Raw genomic sequence first — 18,711 nt, forward strand, 5'->3', positions numbered from 1 at the left:
TGTGCATGGGGGGCAGTGGTGATGCAGAAGCTGGGTTTTTAATACGGCGTATTTGAGAACCTTTCCTGATTACCAAACCTCAGAGGGCAAGAGGGAGGCTGGCGGCCTCCTCAGCCTGCTGGCTGGACGTGACCCCGGCTCCTCTTTGCTAAAGTGCTAAGCAAACTTAGTAGGTTGAGCTGTGAGGAATACTTTCCAGAGCTGACTTCATTTCACAGACCTTTACCAAGCATCTACTATGTGCCAGGACCTCTGATAGGTGGGGAGGCTGTTTCAGAAATGAGTAAGAGGGTCTCTGTCTGCCAGGAGCTCATTCTCTAGTGGGCAGGAGACACGAACCCCACAAAGAACCGGCATGATCAGGCAGATGGTGTGAAGAGGCCTTGGGAGCACAGACATGGAGAGAGAGAGGCCAGGGATGCAGAGGGTGAGAGAGGGACAGGTCATGGGGAGAAACTCCCTCCCAGGACCGGCAAACAGGGCAAATGGTCGTCACCCTGGGCGCTTTATATACATGACCTCCCTTCCTTGAACCCTCAGAGCTACCATATAAGGAAGCAAATACTTTAACAGACTAGTGCCGCTGCATTCTTGCTGGAGGTCACACAGCTGGAAGTGACAGACCGGGATGAAAGTTATCAGTCTACACTTCGCCATTCTCTTCTGCTTCCCATTGGGAGTGTTTCATTCCAGAGCCTATTTACTCAGCACTTTCACATCTAAGACTTTATCCCACAGATGTCTTGCACATGGGCACAAGGGCATTATATATATATAAAGCTTCTCATGTAACATTCTTTCTCATAACAAAAGATTGGAAACCACTTACATGTCCATGAAAGAGGACTGGTTAAATGGATTTGTAGACAATGGAAGACTTGGCCGTCACCAAGAAAAACGAGAATACTTCACGTATGTATATGGAATAATTCCCAGAACATACTGTTTAGTAAAAAAAAAATGCAAGCACAGAGCGATGTGTAAAATATCTTGTCATTTGTTTAAAAAGGGTGGGGGACATATTTTGCATAATGTGCATATGGAAGGAGATACAGGAAACAGGTAAGAGCGGTTGCTTCTGTGTATGTTTGGAGATCAAGAGTGGGAGGAAGACTTTTCATGGTGTACTCTTTTGCAGTGTATGAGTTTTGGGCTTTTTGAGTATATGTCCTATTCAAAATAAAGAAAGAAAATTAAAAATGAATATTGCGGGCCCAGGTGTGGTGCAGTGTTAATGAGCAGAAAGGTGGAGATGACAGTTTGCCGGTGGTAGTATAGTGGAGAGGCTGTCGGTTTGACTTCAGAAAGACTGAGATGTGGACCTGCGTGCCGTGCCGACACCAGCAACAAGCCTTCCCACAAAGTTACTTGACCTTGTGGAGTCCCAGGTGACTCCTGTGTGAACAGGGATTCTCGTTCCTTACGGGTCCTTCTAGTGGGGCGATGCGGATGGTGCAGGCATGGGGTTAGAGGGCCTTCCCATGCTAAGTGCTCAGCATGTGGCCGCTGCGACCACGTGGGCCCTGGAAGAAGCCCAAGGAAGGAGGGCCTGGGCGCTGCTCACATCTGGTCAAGAGTAGGGGCTCCTTGCAGACTCTTAAGGCCTCAGGGCCTCCCTGAGTGTGTCTGCGCTGACTGATGGTCTCTGGAGTTGCTGTGGGTTGGGGGGAGCGTGGCGCTCCTCAGCTGGGAGCGCTGGCCCAGCAGCAGCGCCCTCTGGCCTGCCAGAGCTGGGTTCCATCAGCAGCTGCCAGGCTCCACGAGAAGTCTCTGGCGGGCCAGAAACCCTGAGAGCAACCCAGCCCTGCCTGTGCTTGAAAGCCATCTCTGTCTTCTTTCTTGCACGGAGCCTGCATCAGAGGGGGAGAGAGGCAGCCGGGTGTCACGGCGAACCGTAACCTGGAGCCAGAAGACCTGAATCTAACCTGTGAGCTCCTGATCCTGCGCGCCCTCTCTCTAAGCCTCAGTTTCCTCATCTGTAGAATGGAGATGCACCTGTGAAGATCAAGAACATGGTAAAGTCGCCATGCTGATGCGGAGGCAGGGAAGCTGTGTGAAGCGTGCTTTTGTCAGCTCAGCATGGTTTTGATTCAAACACTTGTGTAGACTGGTAAATGGACAGACAAACCCTCAGATCAGGCCCATCAAACAAAATGCGATCAGCCAGGGATTTCAGAGGAGCGTGATGAGACTGTAACAGGTGGTTTTCCTGCTGCTGGGGTGGGTAGGTAAGCAGCGTATGGGGAAGAAAGGCTGAGAGTCTTTTCTGCTTTTTTTCTCTACTCACTCAAAAATTATGGATAGGTATCCCTTTACTGGTTCCGCTGAGTGATTCCAAGAACAGATAAGACATGGGTGGCCCCATCCTTGAGAAACCCTCAGGTAGATGTAGGGACAGAGATCACTCAGTCATTCAACAAACATGCAAGGAGCCACTTGGGAAAATGGTTGTGAAGGGTGCCCAGGATGCTTCGCCATGGTCCCTGCTCTCTAGAAGCTTGTAGAAGCAGGGAAGATCATCCATAGCAGCCAAGGCTGTATTTTCACAAGAGGAAATTACCACCATGCCTTCGATTATGTGACAACTGAAGGACCCCGGGGCTGAGCACTCAGGGCCAAGACAGCTTCACTAAGAATGGCTTCCTGAGGAGGGCGGAGCCCAGGGAGGAGGCCCCAAATGGAGAGGCTGTGCTGAGAGGAGGTGGGGGTGACCCCTGTGGAATGCTGGGGAGCAGGGTGTCCTTCAGGAGAGCAATGTGTGAGAGCCAGAGTGGAGAGGGCAGCCAGTGGATGGACTGGGGCCCTGGGGCGTGAGAGGCCCCCTCCACACTCCCTCTAGCCAGGCAGCTGTGTTGCCCTGAGCCGCAGTGGGGAATAAACTGCCTATTATTCTCTCCTCAGCTCACCCAGGGGTTTTGCCCTGCCTACCACCAGAGTAAACAGGAGCTGGACACTTCCAGCAGAGGAGACGTCAGGACAGACATGGAGGCACATCAGACTTCCTGGCCCCTGGCGCCCCAGGGCCTGGCTGGTCCTGGCTCCTGCTGACCTCAGCTCGGCCTGAGGCGCCAGGAGCCTGGGTCACCTGTTCTATGTCTGAATTAAAATCCTCTCACGTTGCAGATGGTGACTCTGCCTCTGTCTGCCGGGCCACCCTCTGTCCAGCAGGCCTGGCGGAGTCACATAAATATTGATTGTCTACTCAGCCACCTGGGAAGCGAGAGAGATGCGGGCCAGGAGGAGGAGCCCCACGAGGCAGCCCTGGACGAATGGAGTCCTAATGCCAAAGGCTGGCCGAAGGACCTCTCTGGCCTGCTGCCCACAGGAGAGGCAGGAGTGCCAGGGTGGAGAGTGCCCTGGAAGGTGGTAAACACCAAACCTGGGAGGGTGGTCACCTGGGGGAGGAGGAGGAGCGTGCGGTCAGGGAGGTAAACAGGCCGGGCAGCGGTGTTCCGGCGGCTCAGCTAAGCGGGGCAGGGCTTTGTGTGTGTCATGAGCTGCTTCTTTATATCCTTCTGAATGTCTGAATAGTTCAAAGCACATTTTTGTTTAGTGACCTTGAGAGTTCACTGAATCCTTTCCCCAGCCTCTAGCCATGGAAGCTGGTGATGTTCTAGTCTAAGTTCAAAGTGCTGAGAAAGGAATTCTCGAGACCCCAGCACAGCCTAGGCCCCGTCCTGCTCTGTGCCCTTCCTGAAGCTTCGTCAAGGGAGGCTGCTCCTTCTGAACAAGCCCTGACTGTGCGTGAGGAGGGAGTCCTGGCTCAAGTCCTCTGCTCTGGGCAGGGCCCCTGCAGTGCTCCTGAAGTCGCCCCAGAGTCGTCTTCTTTGCCCAGACCCTTCTAGCTCCCACCACCTCCCTGCCCTACCCTCTGAGAGGTCAGCAAGGAGAGAGACATCTGTCACCTGTGGGGGAAAGTGAGCCTTTTGGAGAGAAGCACAGACTCCAAACAACCTTTTGATCACCCTCTTCTCTTTGTTGATTCCCATCTTCCCAAGACAGATGCCCTTATAAGGACTGGGGACTTAGAGCAGATCAAGAATTTCCATAAGAAATTTTCCATCTCTGGGTGTTGCTGATGCAGATCAAGTGACTAAGAAAGAGGCTGAAATCCCCTCTGGCCTTGTCAGTCATTTGGGCATAACTGGAGCAAAGGGACAACTATTTCCATTTTAGGGGGATCCCTTCCACCTGGAGATTCAAGGCCAAGCTGTCAAACATCAGAGGATATCTGATAACCCCAGCCAGATGGTAAACTGTGGGGTAGAGATGTCTTCTATGGTGGTAAGGTGGTGCTGGGCATACAGCGGGCACTTTATTACTGTTTGTTGCACTGCTGGGAAAAAATCAGCCTAGGTCAGAGCGCTTTCCTAGCTGGAGAACAACTGGGAACACAGGATGTAAAGTGGGCAAGCTTTGAAGTCAGACATGGATTTGAACAGCAGCTCTGACACTTATCAGTCATGTGACCTGGGGGATGTCACGGCCCCTCCCTCTAATCTGGGGTTCCTGGAGCTATAAAAGGTCATGATTAATGGTGCCTACCTCATAGGGGTGTTGTACGGTTACTCCATCTAATAGAATGCCACTGGTCCATAGCAGGTGCTAACATCGCAGCCCCAACCACGGATACTCCGATTCCTGAGAAGGCTCCTGAGCTCCTGATGGAGATGGTAGCATTCTGTCCTTGCCTGGGTATGCGTTTCTGGATCATCTGTTTTCTAATTCTGTCATAGCTCTTTTTTTTGATCAGCCTTTATCTTTCTCCCCTTTGGTTTCTCTTCTCATATTCCTTCTTCTCACCAACATGCTTGCTTTCTGTTATCTTGACCCCACCCCACGGTTCCCACTCCTTCCCTCTTTCTTTCTCCCTCCTGACTCCTGACCTCGGAGCCTCTGTCTGACTGTACTTCTCACCTTGCCGGCTCTGTTCCATGTCATAGGATGACTTTCCTTAGGGAATTCAAGGAAGTGAGCGCGAAGCATCTCCCACCTTGGAAACCAGATGAAGAACTGCTCTCCACGGAGGTCCTGCGGATAATTATAGTCATTTCTGGGAAAAGCTCTTAATTCTGAGAACCCAGATGGCTCCAGCCCCATGTCACCGCTCCCATTTCCCAGGGGCCCTGGACTCCATCAGGGTCCTCTGCAAACTGGCAGCAGAGTTCTCAGAAATCGTGTTGTCCGGGCAGTGGATTCCCTCTCCTGAGTCCACACCCAGGACAGGATTCTACAGGAGGCTGGAGGGGCAGGATGCTGTTTGGAGGATCAGGAGACCCCCATCTAACGGGGCAGGTAGCACTCTCATGAGTCAGACTGACACAGACACAGACAGCAAGCCATAAACACAAGGCAATTTTCTACCTGAGTGGTGAGGAGCCTTGCCATGTAGAAAAAAATATTTCATCAGAAGAGACTCCTCGGAGGAGGTGATTATGGACAGGGGCTGGGAAGATACCAGAGAGATAAGAGTGGTGTGGGTCCTCTCAGGAGGTGGGTGAGGGCACCTGGGTTATACTGTGTCCAGGGACCAAGGACCTAGTTAGACGGGCTGGAGCAAAGAACCAGCAGGATTGAATTAGATGGGTTGGGACAGCACAGAGGGAAGGCAATGTCTCCCGGGAGGAGCTCGGTGAAATCTAGGGGTGTCAGGCTGAGTCTGTGGGACCTGTTTGGGAGATAATGCCACTCCCTTCATTGGGAAAATGCAAATGGTGCCAGTTACTCCCCCAACCCAGGGCCCTGGCCGGACTGCTTTCTGGGAGGAGCCCACCCTGCAGGAGGGAGGGTGGAAGGTGTGTGGTTTCATAGGACTTTCTAGTCTGTGTGTGAGAAGGGTGGAGGGCACATCGGATATTAAAGAGTGCATCTCTGCTTTTACAAGTGACTATGTGCGTATCTTCCCATCTGAAAAAGACGTGATCTTGCATATCTATGTAAATGGGAGCGCACATGTGCATTACACGTAAGTCCCAGGGCTGCGCCCCTGCTGCCTTGAGTAATGGCCGCCTGCAGTGCCTCTCAGGCCTCTGGCTCTGGCCCCACCAGGCCCTCCTGTTGAGGGAGGTTTGTGATCAGGGCCTTGGGGTTGGCTGAGCGCAGCCACATTGTTCTGCCTGCTAAGGCTGCAAATCAGCGGCGCAGAGAGCCAGGCCCAGCGGGAATTGTGAAATAAAGGGAAATTTTGTGGTTCCCCGTGGTGGTCCCACAGGCAAAGGGCTTTGCGGGCTGCAGGGGCCCGAGTCAGCCAGGTCAGCTCCTGTTTTCCTGGGAAGATGCCCTGCAGGCATTCCTGCCTGTGTCTCAAGACTCACAGCCCCTTGCTGCCCACCCACAACCAGAGGAAAACCAGCCTGGAATGTGCCAAAGGAGATACACTGGTCTGGTTCTTGTGTCCCTAGTAGAATCCTCTAGGAAAATAATTAGCAATCCTAGTGGTTACTTGCACACATACATGGCGTCCGAGTATTCCTTGTCTGTTATTTTACAACACAGCCCTGATGTACTGACTGACAGAAGCTTTCTTCTGCATCACCCCCTATTGTAAAAAAGTATGTCGGATGGTCCCAAACCAAAGGGGCTCTGGAGCAGTTTATCAGAACACCCTGGTGGGCTGCTCTTGGGCCCCGGCCCTCAGGTCCTCAGCCAGACGCTGAATACATTTTTTCTTAAATGCAAAGATCATGTTGATTTCAATTGACAGAATCAGTGAGAAGTCCTGGCTTCCTCTCTGACTAGGCTGGTGACAGCCCGGCCTGCCGGAAGGGAGGAACAGAAGACGGGCGGTTGTTTAGGGATTGACTCCCTAAAGCTCATTCAACATGCATTTTAAAAAGCTGCTTTTGTGCTGGGAGGGGAGGGGAGGCTTATGACATAGCAGGGAATTCCTTACATGGGAAGTTTCCCTGGCTTTCTCCTGAATTTTTCTTTTCTGGAGAATCCTAGCAGCTAGAACTGGCATCACCAGGTCAGCACCTTCCCGCCCTCCTTGTGATTCTTCTCTTTGCACATACATCCCTCCATCCTTCCTCCTGCAGTAGCGCGGGCTGGGTTGGGCAGCGTCCGCCCTGCAGTTGGCTGGGCCCACAAACACCAGGACCCCAGGATATCCCTCTGGCTCTCAGAGAAGTTGAGGTTGCCCTGGATGAGAAGAAGTAGTCTGGGCAAGCTTCTGGGCCTTGGCCCTCCGGCAGCCCTTGGTTCTCTGCAGGTGGCAGCCTCAGAAAGCAGGGATCATTGGTCTAAGGCTGTTGTCAGGAGTATTCATCTGTTCCCTTGGGGGAGGAGAACTGAGGCCTGGGGGAGAGCTATTGTGGGTTCTTATTGGTAAGGCCAGACTGGGCTGGGGGGCAGTACCCAGGGGCAGTCCGGGCCAGCAGAGCGGAGCTGGGCCCTCCCCTCTGCATCTGTCCGCATCACTGCCCTGCCCATTCTCCACGGAAGAGGCTTCGGCACATCTGACCTGCTGTGCCTGGGTACCTGTGTCATTTACCACTTTGTTTTGTGACTGTATCCTTCTCTGAACCTGTCCACCCACCCAGACTGGGAATTTCCTGAGGCCAGAGGTCATATGTCCCCACCATGGAGCCCCCTGAAGGCTACTTACTTTATCCCTATGTCCTGCGTTCTGCTCAGGGGGTGCACGTGGTTTTGACTGCTTAGGAACCTTGCTTCTGGCTGGCAGGACTGTGAGGAGTGAGCACAGCAAAATCATCAGGCTGCTTCTTCCTTCAAAAACCTCCAGGGAAACGTCCAAAGCACTTTCTGAAGAAGAGCTATACGTCCTCTTGCAATGCCTGGGAAGGCAGAGGACAAAATCACCATTTTTCTCTATCAGGGTAGGGAGCCCTGGAGAAATCAAATGTTTTTGCCAGACATACCAATTTGGGAGGAACAAAGCCAGGGGTCAAATGCACAGCCCTTTTGTCTCTAATTCTCAGCTTGGCCCATCACTCCTATTTGGTGGGGTTTTAACAGATTGGAAAAATAGCTCAATGCATCGATAAGCGAAACAGGTCACCCAACCTGTGCTGCTGGTTTTATGCCATGCGTTCCCTTGCTCGCTTCTGCTGATGAATAATTCAGTCTGGCTGTATAGTGAGACAGGCCAGACAAGGGGCTACATGCATACAGAAGAGAACGGCTGGGCTGACTGCAAGCAGGCTTCTAAACACTGTGCAGGGGGAGGAAGAAATAGACTAAAGGAGAAGTGGGGCATCCGGCTGTGTGGCAGGCAGGAGTGCTTCAGAAGGGCCTGCAAGGGTGATGGGTGGGCAACGGTGGGGAGGCAGCCCAGGCCAGGGATGGACGGATCACTTCCTGTTGAGACCAAGAACCAGGTAATAGAGCAAGTTGGTCAGCCAGAGCAGCAGGCTGACTGTGGGGCAGGTGGGTTATAAACACGGGGGCCCTGGTGCAGAAAGCGGGATGGGGCCTCTCCAAGGCAGAAACCGAAAGACTTGGCTGAGTCGGGCAAAGGCGGCTGCTAGGGAGGGGTATCCCTGACCACCCCGTGGCCAGCTTCTGAGAGAGATGCTCCTCCAGCTTTTAGGAGTAAGGCCCGGAAGGGGAGAAGTGTGTGTTGAAGAGGGTGGGGAGGGGTGGTGTGGAAGGGTCAGAGCGGGCAGGAGACCCAGGGAAGCTTGGGAGGTGAGGAGGTGCACAGGAGAGGTTCTCCACCCTGTCTGCCAGGCGCTGGGCAAAGCCCTGGGAGCACCCTAAACTGGCATGGAGAGCTGCTTCCTGCCCCCTGTGTGTGTCCACCTCCTCTCCTGGCCCATTTGGGGTGATGAGAAGTGGTTTCTAAGACTGGAAGAAGGTGCATTTATGGATTACTTCTAGGGGTTAGGGGCTCTTGCCCACCCTCTGGCATAATTGCACCCCTGCCCCATCTCCTTGTCACCCTTCCTCCACAAACAAATGCTGGCTTCACTTTGTCTTACTTTCCCTGGAATTGGGGGCAACAGTTGCCTGCACAGAAAAGAACTTAAGTGCTCAGAATCCCTCTGGGAGGCTGGTGTGTTTTGTGGGCTGGAGTGCTTGTATCACATTACAGCTCAAGCTTGCTGTCACTGGTATCTTTAAACTCGATGGCAATACATAAAGGCTTCGTCCAAATCAACGCCTACCTCTGCAGGTGCCAAGAATTCAGGTGGCAGAGGTCCCTTAGCAGTAAATGAAGAGCAGGAAAGGGACAGGAGGCCAGGGCCAGAGAGCAGGTGCCAGGAGCCAGGACAGGCACAGGGAGGGGGTCTCTGGAACTACAGCGGGAGGATGAAGAGGGGTGGGGAATCAAGGTGCGGCCCCTTGTCCACCCCTTATCTCAGCCGCATTCTCGGCAGATGAGACACTTTCACTGAGATCCGCATTTCTCAAGGACACCCACAGGTGCAGGACAATCTGAATTACAAGCCTAAATGGGGCTGCGAGAATGCCAGGGGATATTGCCCCCAGCCCTTACTGGCAGAGTAACGTGTAGCTTTCTGATCTGGAGCCAGAAGGGAGGAGCAGAACTCCTACAATTTGAACTTCTGTGAATCTTATTCCTATAAGTGATGTTATAAATGATTGATATGGCATTTTAATCATTTTTGGAGTTGGAGATACTTTCCAAGGGAGAAAGGAAGGAACGAAGGAAGGGAGGAAGGGAGGAAGGAAGATTACTATCCACTGAGTAGCACCCCCCACCCCACCCACCTCGGGCTCTCGGGTTCCACGCACGTCACTTGTGTGGTTGGATCTGGATGGTCGAGTCTTGCCTTTCCTCCATATGGACCTTTGGAACTCAGGTCAACATTCCCTGCGGGTTTCTGTCCCCAGGGCTGTGTTGGAGTCGCTGCATCAAGGGACCCGTGATCAGGGCCTCTTGGCCAGGCATTGGCTCAAGACTTCAAACCAGGAATGGAGCCGAAGAGCCGGCTGGGGGCTTGTGGAGCAGGTTGGGAGGAGGAAGATGGGGAAACAGGAGGGGGGGTGCAGAGGCAGGAGGGAGGCAGGGGAGCAGGCGGAGGAGGGGACGTAGCACTCCTTACCCTCCCCAGCGGGCAGGTGGTCCTGGCTGCCGACAGGAAGGGTGCGGGGCCTGAGTCACGGTCTGGGCCCCGTCTTCCCTCTCCTGGCTGGGAGGCTGGGACCTGGGGCCCAGTCCTGGCTCACTCCTTACTCACTTCAGTTTCCTGGGTGGGAGCTGGGGAACTGTCCCTCAGCCCTGGGCCAGTCCTGACCTCCAACGAGCTGTGGAGTGTGAGCTCCACGACAGAGGGCCTCCGCCTACTCTGTACTCATCTGTGCCTGGCACACGTCCGTATTTGCTGAGTGGGTCTCCTATCCTTCCTTCCCCTGGAGAGATTCCCCTTCCTAGGAGGCCCGCATCTCCCTGCCCTTGGACTTGCCCCTAGCAGCAGGAGAGGGAGCGGATGGAGAGGTGCAGGGCCTGGCCGCTCCCCCACGGCCTCCTGGGTGCTGGCTGCCCAGCAGGTTGATAACCTGCCATGCAAATACCAGCCTGAAACTTCCTCTGGTGCAGCACAGAAGGGTCCAGGAGTGTATTCTCAGCAAATTCCAGATACGGGAGGCTTGGCAATGCAGAGTAGGGGGCCCCAGGAAGAGTGGTGTGGGGGGCAGGCATCGTGCTGCACAAGGTGAAGAGGAAAGGAGGTGAGAGAGGGCAGAAAGGGACCAAGGACAGCCTGCCAGCTTCAGGTGGAGGGTGGGCATGGGGTCAGGTCATCATGGGTGTTTCCTGTTGATCCCACAAATCAGACATGGCTGGGCTGGGATGTAGGAAACCTCTCCCAGAGCCCCGGTTACTGACTGAGGGATGGCCCTGGTACCCTCCTCCTCCTCGCCCAGGTCATGTTCGTGAAGCCCCTGGAAATTCTAGGAGTCCAAGGATCCTTGGCCAGGAAGAGTGCCCCAGAGGTCACCTAGTCATCCCTGTGCTGCGGGCACCCTGACTGGGCAGCTGGCCAGGGAGGGAGGTCAGTGTTTGCCAGGGTGGTTCAGTCTTCCTGCTTCCCTTGCAAAGAATCTCCCTTCTGGTCCATATGCCTCCTTTCCACTCCTACCAGGACCTGAGCCCCCAGCTTTGGCACCGGGCAGCCTGTGGGGCCTGGTGGCCGCCCCCCGGGCAGGGGCCTGGCTGGGCGCTCTCCCGTTTGCTGATGGCAGGCTGGGCTCTCTACAGACCCAGGACGAGCCCTGCTGTAAACAGGAAGACAACATAGCTGCCGCCCCACCTGGTCTCCCGGATGTGCTGCCTGAGAAGGAAAATGAGCATCGCTTCTCCTACATGCCACCCATTTAATACCAAAACTCAGGGGATGGCTGCTGGGTCCTGCAGTTTCCCTGTTCATAACGAGCCCCTCTTCCTGCGGTCCCCAGGCCACCCAGCTAGCCCAGCTCGGAGGAGCTCCAGGCCGGTCTGCTCTCCCTGGGGATGGGCGGTGCTGGATGCGCCCCTCACGTCAGCCCTCCGGTCCCAGGAGCCTCCCAGGGGGCCACACAGTGGGAGCTGCTCTTCGCCTGCGTGAGACCTTTGTCCTTGGGTTCCAGAAGGACAATCATGTCATTTTCCTTAACTTAGGCTCATGGCTGCCCATCACCCTGCTCCCTCCGGGGGCTCCCTGTTCTTCCTCCTTCTTGCCCCTCTCTTCCTGGTGACTAGCAGGGCCTGGAAGAGCATCGTGCCAACAGACGGCCAAAAGGCAAAGCAAGCAGCCGCGGCAGCGCCAGTGCCAGCAAGAGGACGGGCCATTAAAACAAAACGATTCATCCTGGGAAGGAGCGCAAATCGCTTTCCATTTACAGGAATTGGGGCCGGGCTCCAAACAGCGTCCGTCCGTGGGCTCGTGGGGGTCGTGGGGGTCCGGGCCACTGACCGTTAAGTAATGGGCTCTGCTGAGGGCTCCCTGCTGACTGCGGAGAGGGAATCTGGCCGGCGATGCGGGCAGGTGAGCCAGCGAGTGGGCAGGGCTGGCGAGGCCTGCGGCTGCTCCGGCTGCTCAGTTAGGACACGTGGGCAAGTGGGGCAGGGCTCCTGCTGGGGCGCCCCTGGAGACCCAGAGCAGTCTGGGCACCCTTGTTACTGGAGACCTTGGGACAGCCAGTCTGGGGCCCCTAGCCCTTTACTGGGCCACCTGGGATTCAGGAACCCATAGAGCATTTGCTGAGCCTGCCAGGCACTGGGGACTTAGAGATGAGTGAGGCACTGATCTTGTCCTCAGGGGACTTGTAGTCCCAGGGCAGGTGGCTGGTGGGGCAGCAGAGGAGAGCAAAGTGTAAGAGTGCTGTGACAGAGACAAACTGGGGGTGTCATGGGCGCCCAAAGCGGGGAGAGGTCAGTTCAGCCTGTGGGGGTGGCGAGGGTGGCCAGGAAGGACACCAGGTTGCTCTTGAGCTGCGTCTACCAGATGGCCGAGGGCTCCCCAGGGGGACGGGTGGCGGGGCAGCCCGGTGGAGTGGGAACTGATGCAGCTGGGGAATGTGGGAAAGGACTACTCCAGCCTAGTGGGGGATCCGAGCAGCCTCCACGGCCGAGGCAGGGTGAGGTATGTGAGCAGAGACGGGCTGGGGTTCAGAGGGCCTGCGGATGCCATGCCGTGGAGCTTGGACGGGCCCTAGAGGCAACAGGAAGCCACGGAAAGGGTTAAAGCAGGGATGTGATGAAGTCGGTTTGCATTTTCAGGCAACTTCCAGACACGGTGAGTTTTCCAAGCATATCCCATCCAGGCAAGCCTGCTAGCTCCTGAAAACGAACCCGAACCATGGACATCAAAGCACTTCTGACCCCACCGTCTCCTCCTCGATATGGTCTGTCCCTTGGCCTATGCCCCCAAATCTCCTCTGGTTCTCTTCCCCCTTCTCTGACTTTCCCTTTGCATTCTCTTTCTTAGGGTTCTCCCTCTCAGCACCCCTCAAACACTGGAGTGTCTGAGTCCCAGCCTGGGTCCCCTGCTTGGCTATGTAGATTTTCTTCTGGGGAGAGCTCATCCACTCTCATTTACTAGACTATTATCTTCACACTGATGAAGCCCAAATCGTGTCCCTTTAGTTTCAGATGCTTATGTTCAAATGCCTGTTCGATGCATGTGCCCTGGGATGGTTTACAAACATTCCAAACTCGACTTGTGCCAAACACATCTCCTCCCGGCCCGCCTGCTAACTGTCCTCTGTCCCCACCACAGGCAAGGCACCACCCTCTTTCACATCCACAATTACAGTCAATTCCTAATCGGTCCCCCAGACTATCTCCCTGCAGATAAATTCCCCCTCACACTATAGTTAAGATGACGATCCTAAAATGCAAATCTTACGGTGCCATGGCCCGAGAAAGCCTGTCAGTGGCCTCCCGGCGCTGGCAGGTGCGCACTCCTTAGGCTGGCACACCTTGCACCTGGCCCCTCTCATGCCCCTGCCTGCCGCTTTGGCCCATGCCCCGTGTGTCTGCTCAGGCTGTTTGCCTGGCAGGAACCCCCTTTTACCTCCCTTTCCTTGGCTAACTCACCCTTCAGCTGCGCCCAGGCCAGGAGAAATGCCCTGTATGTTCTCATAGACACAACCTTCCCTCTTTTTCTCATGTGTATCTACACATCTACCAAGCAATTTTTTGAATCTCCGTTTTTGTGTTTGCCTCACTGCGCTGGAAGGCCTGGAAGGCAAGGGGTTTGCATATCTTTATATACAACTATGTACCTGAATCTCTGTGACACCTTAGCCCAGCTCCTGGCCCGTGGCAGGCACCAATAAATGGGCACCCACTCTTGCCTGAGCCGCCTTCCCGGCCTCCTTGGCTGGGCCGCAGGGAGCTCCAGCCCAGGCCTCCTCTTTCCCCTTCAGCGTTTATGCTCCCCTGGCCTCACCTCTGCTCCATCCTCCCCTCTCCGGCCCTTTGTCCCGCCTCTGCTCTCTCAGGCTCCTCCTCCTTTCCTTCTCTTTTCTGTCTTCTCGTCTATTTTAAGCAGCTCTTGCTACCTTCTCGTATCTTCCCAGATGCTTCTCCCCCACTCTCCTCCCCTGCGGGGCCTCTCGGGGCACTTCCAGCCTACTCCTGGCCCAGGTGTGTGCAACAGGACCTCGGATAATCGCCTTCACAACGGGGCCTAATGACTGCAAGGCGTTTTCATCTCAACCCACGCGACTCCAGATTGACAGCAACTAAGGCCTCGTGGTGGCAGCTGGCCGCACAGCCCCGCAGGCCCCTCTCGGGGTACCTCTAGGAAGGTGGACCTTCACAGCCGGCTTGCCAACAGGCTTTTCTCTCAGTCAGACACCTGTGAGCATGGGAACGCAGCTTGGCTCTCAGACCCCCGGCACTCCTTCTCTGCAGCAAGCACCCCATTCACACCCAGCAAGGCCTTTAACTGGCTATAAGCTGGTCTTCTACCAAGTGAGCCATCTTGGGGTTACACCCACGCATTCAGTCATTCACTTGTAAACTTACTGAGTTCCCAGGAAGGCCACCCACTGGGGTGGGGACAGAGGATACAGACAAGAGGTCATGGATGAGAACACCTCACTCTAAGATGCAAAGGAACTTGTGAGCTGGAGAGAGGACAAATCTGAAACAGTTTTCATAAAATAGGAAGAGGTGGAGGTTTGTACCCCGTGCTGTGGGATCACAGAGGAGGCATCTGAGCTTCCCTGGGTAGGAGGAGGTTTTAGAGAGGCGACCTTTGAGGAATGACCGTGAATTGAGGAGGCAGACAAGGGACTGTGAAGTGGACGTTTGTCCTGTTTGACGGCCCCGGATCTGAGCACCCTTCTGATTTCACAGGGAATGCCCCATCACGTGGGTCTCAGTGGAGTGGGATGCCACGTTGTACTCCACGTGCTGAGAGGCGGGGTGCTTTGTCTCCCTGCTGCCCCTGCAGCACAGGCATGGCAGAGGAGTGGAGAGAGGGTACCCAGGGGACCTTAGCTCAGCCAATCTGGTGCCCCCATTGGGGTCTTTGAGACAGAGAATGGCAGGAGGGCCAGGGGCAGTTGGCAGTCATCCACAGCAATGGCGGCTCAGTCTAGAGTCTCAGCAGCAGATATCTGGTCTGGGGGTGGGGGGGTGGCGGTGCGGGCGGGAGGGGGCAGAACCAGCACCCGGCCCTAACCAGACGCCCCCTGTCACTGACCTCAGGGTGCTCTCTGCCATCCAGCCTCGCCTGGCTCCCGCCTGTGGCAGGAGCTGCTGGTTCAGCTCGCCCAGCAACTTCTGAGCCGCCGGAATTTCAATTTCCAGATACTCCTTATCTGCTTACGCTAGCGGGCGTTGGTGTCTGTTATTGGCAATCAAGTTCCCTGTCTGGTCGAGGCTGGGAAGAGCCTGGGGAAGCTGGGAAGGGCAGAGCGCAGAGTTTAGGGAAAGGCGGGCAGGTGAAGCAGCCGGAGTACAGTGGGATGCCCAGGAAGGGGGTGGATAAGACCGGGAGGGGCAGAGGTTCATGAGGAAGGGCCTTGTCAACTATGCTGAGGAATTTGCCATTCTCCCCCTTAGGCAGTGAGCAGCCTTTGAAGAGTTGAAGTGAGGGGCGTCACGGGGAGCCTTGTACTTGAGGAAGAGCACAGGAGGCCGATGTGGGGGTGGAGCAGAGAAGGGCTGCTGCTGCTCCTGGGGGCGATTTAGCAAAAGGCTCTTCCTCCAGGCAGCGTCCATCCTGAAGGATGTACTGTTCGGCTAGCAGAGTGTGCCTGGATTTCAGCCCCGTTTTGCCTGCTGCATGGGGAACCCTTGTGCAGCACACAGGTGGTGTGACCGTTCTCAGGAGCCCAGATTCCAGGAGCCTGGCACTCTCCCCGACCCTAAGGAGCTCACAGTATTGCCTCTGCTTTGCTTTCTTCTGACGCTGACCCTCTCCTCTCCTGGCCAGAGATATTGCCTCTCTGCAGTCCCTCATCTCTGAGAAAACAAGGCTGCTTTCTTAGCTGGTTCTCAAAGGGACATGGTCCTTCATTTCAAGCAGAAGTTGGCCTTCCAGATGGCCTCCACCCCAAGCTGGCTGCACTAGCCCCTCTGATTCTTACACCTAGAAATCTCCCGTTGGAATGGTCCTTGGGCATCTGCTCTTCAATCCACTCGAGCCCTCCAGGACTAGCAGTGATCAGTGGGAAGGCTGGGCTGGCTGCACTGGCGAATGCCAGCGTTTGGAAGGAAGGGTTGACCCCCCCTGCCCTCGGCCCTTGCCTGGGCCGGCATGTGCTGACAGGGCCTGCTCTATGCAAACCCTGAGCCATGGACTTTAGCCTCTTCCTGCCAACAGAACCTCGGAGGCCATAATCCTCCACTCAGAGCTGGAGGCTCCTTTTTATCGGTCCTGCCCACGGGCACCCAGCCTCGGTCCTGGAGAGAGCCCACTATTCAACACAGCAGCCTGTGCCTTGACTGGGCCGCTCTGAAGACCGGGGAGCTCCTTTTTTATGGAGACATCAGCCTTAGCTCTGGGATCTGGGAGCTATAGAAAGCTACAATGCAGTCAACTTTTTAACCAGTTGCTCTTAATTTTTTTTAAAGCCGATCTCTGCCGTCTCAGTATCTCAGTTCACTTTTGGAAAGAGGCTGAGGCTAGTGTCCCCTTTCACAGATGGGGACGCTGAGCTGGGTATTTAGATGACCTTCTCAAGGTCACACAGCACCCTGACTCTGCTAGGGAGCTTCCGGGTCCTTCCTTCCCATCCTTTGTCTATGTGGTTCCTCGTCCTGCTCCCCAAGACTCATCTGCTCGGCTCGCCTGACTTGTCAGCTCTCCTGGACGTGGGGTGGCAGGGTGCTGTGGGCGTGGGCGTGTTGCCTGGGGCACCCAAACCTCGCAGGCTCCGGGGCTCCGGGAAAGGAGGATAAAGGCATTTTGGGCATGGTGCTCTGTTGAGGGGCAGGCAGGAAGGATTTTTTCCCTGTTGGTGTTTCATTTTCTCTCCTCCCATCAGGTTCAGCTGGGCGATTGGAGCTGCTGGTGTGTGTGGGGGCGGGGCGGTACCAGTCTGTCCACGTGTGTGTGCGCGTGTGTGCACAGCTGTGTGGGAGGGCATCGTGCGGGAGGCTTCAAGAGGGAGCGGTCTCTCTTTGCCCACCAACTTGGGCTCCCACTGAATTGGCCTCAGAAACTTTCCTGGGCTTGACAGCAACAAAACAGAAGCTGCCGACAGGCAGTGCGGTTTCCTTGGCAACCCCAAAACACAGGTGGGGGAGGGGATGGTGGGAACCAGAGAGAAGGGAGTGACTTGGCTCCAACACCAGCTTCAGCCCCCCTCTTTTCCCCTCAAAATAGCTCAGGATAAAATGTTGAGCCAGTCCCAGCATTCTCCTGGGAAGGGGGAGGGAACATGGGCAGCCACGAGGGAACAGCCGAGAGGTGCCGCTCGGGTAGGTGAGCCAGGGCCAGGCTCCAGGACCTGCTTTCTGGGGGGACTGGCACCCCCTGCTTCTCCTTCCTTACCAGGTGACTTACTCCATCCACTACCCACTTTCCTCACTTTCTTGTCCTGGAGGCTTCAAGGTCCCCACGCCTCCCAAACGAAGCCAAGGGAGTCCAGAGCCCCAGGCTCCCAGGCTCTGTGCTGAGAGGGCCTGGGGGAGGCGAGGGGTGGCTGTCCCTCCTGCTCCCACCTCCTGACCCTTGCCTGCTCCGTTCCTAGAAAGCAGGAGGCGGAACCCAGTCGGAGGCGGAAAACAGACTGTTCATTAAGAACAAAAGGCGCTTATTAGTAATTAGCAAAAGTGGGTCCTGACTGCAAGGCCCCCTCCCAAGTGAAGGCTGATGCACCTGCCCTAGAACCAGCTCCCCTTGGCGCCAGTAAGACCCACGCATGCCCAGCCATTCTGCACAGCCCTCGGCCTTTCTGCTAACCCCTTGCCTTGGGCACTAGAATCCCTTCCCTTGACAATCATGGGGCTTCTGAAGACATCTTTGCATGTTTTCAAAACCAAACAGCTGCCATACTCCTCCAAGTGAGCTTCAGTGATGGCCACCCGGCAGGCCCTTGGCACAGCCCAGGCACCAAGGAAGGGGCCGCCCTTGGGCTCTCGGAGCAGGCCTTTCTTGCCGAGAGGTCAGCTGTGCTTAGGGAGCCAGGGGGAGGCAGGAGGAGAGCCAAGGGGCTGCAGGGTCCCCCGTGCTCACAGTCTCCCCTGATCAGTCAGTCTGGGCTCCGGTGGAGGAAGGGGCACTGGGCTGGGATGGAAGAGGACAGGGTTCGAGTCCGGCACAGGCTCTGACCAGCTGTGGGTGGGGGGAAGACAGCCACGTTCCTGGTGGCCATAGTCCCGATCCAGGCATTGCGACGCCCCGTCTGGCGAACGCTTGGCTGGGGGTGGGCAGGGACAGTGAAGCAGATTTCCCATGAAGCACACGGTTGCCGTGACCATGACCCCGTCCTTTCCTGAGTCTGGCCTCTCCCTTCTCCCTCTGCGCCTGGCAGCCCGCATCTCCCAGGGTGTGTCTGTCAAGGTCTGCTTGGCCTTCTGCCCCTGGGGAGTCAGCCATTCAAGGACGTGTCCCTCTGCCCCCTCCCCATCCACTGGCCCTTCACCCTCAGTTCCCTCAACAGCACGGCCTAGGCCCCCCTCTCCCGAGCCCAAACCAGGCCTGGGGGCAGAGAGCACAGCTGCCCACCCTCTCCTCCTGGCCCCCCAGGCGGTAGCGGAGCCGGAAGCCCACCCAGGCGGACAGAGAAGACGGAGCCTTGAGTTGCCAGCCTCCACAGCTCTGAGGAGAGGCAAGCAGCTCT

General features: G+C 55.9%; 1 long non-coding RNA gene across 1 annotated transcript in view; it reads right to left on the reverse strand.

Annotated features, from left to right (window-relative positions):
* Positions 1-612: 612 nt before the first annotated feature.
* LOC130684976 (uncharacterized) overlaps positions 613-18,711 on the reverse strand; it is a 29,237-nt gene continuing 11,138 nt past the window's right edge. The window contains exons 2-4 of the long non-coding RNA XR_008999445.1: positions 7,607-7,796; positions 4,918-5,031; positions 613-1,995 (exon numbers count right to left, since the gene is read on the reverse strand). This is a non-coding gene — a long non-coding RNA (uncharacterized LOC130684976). The remainder of the gene's footprint in view (positions 1,996-4,917; positions 5,032-7,606; positions 7,797-18,711) is intronic.

This window comes from Manis pentadactyla, chromosome 9 (assembly GCF_030020395.1).
Source record: "Manis pentadactyla isolate mManPen7 chromosome 9, mManPen7.hap1, whole genome shotgun sequence".
NCBI classification, from domain to species: Eukaryota; Metazoa; Chordata; class Mammalia; order Pholidota; family Manidae; genus Manis; species Manis pentadactyla.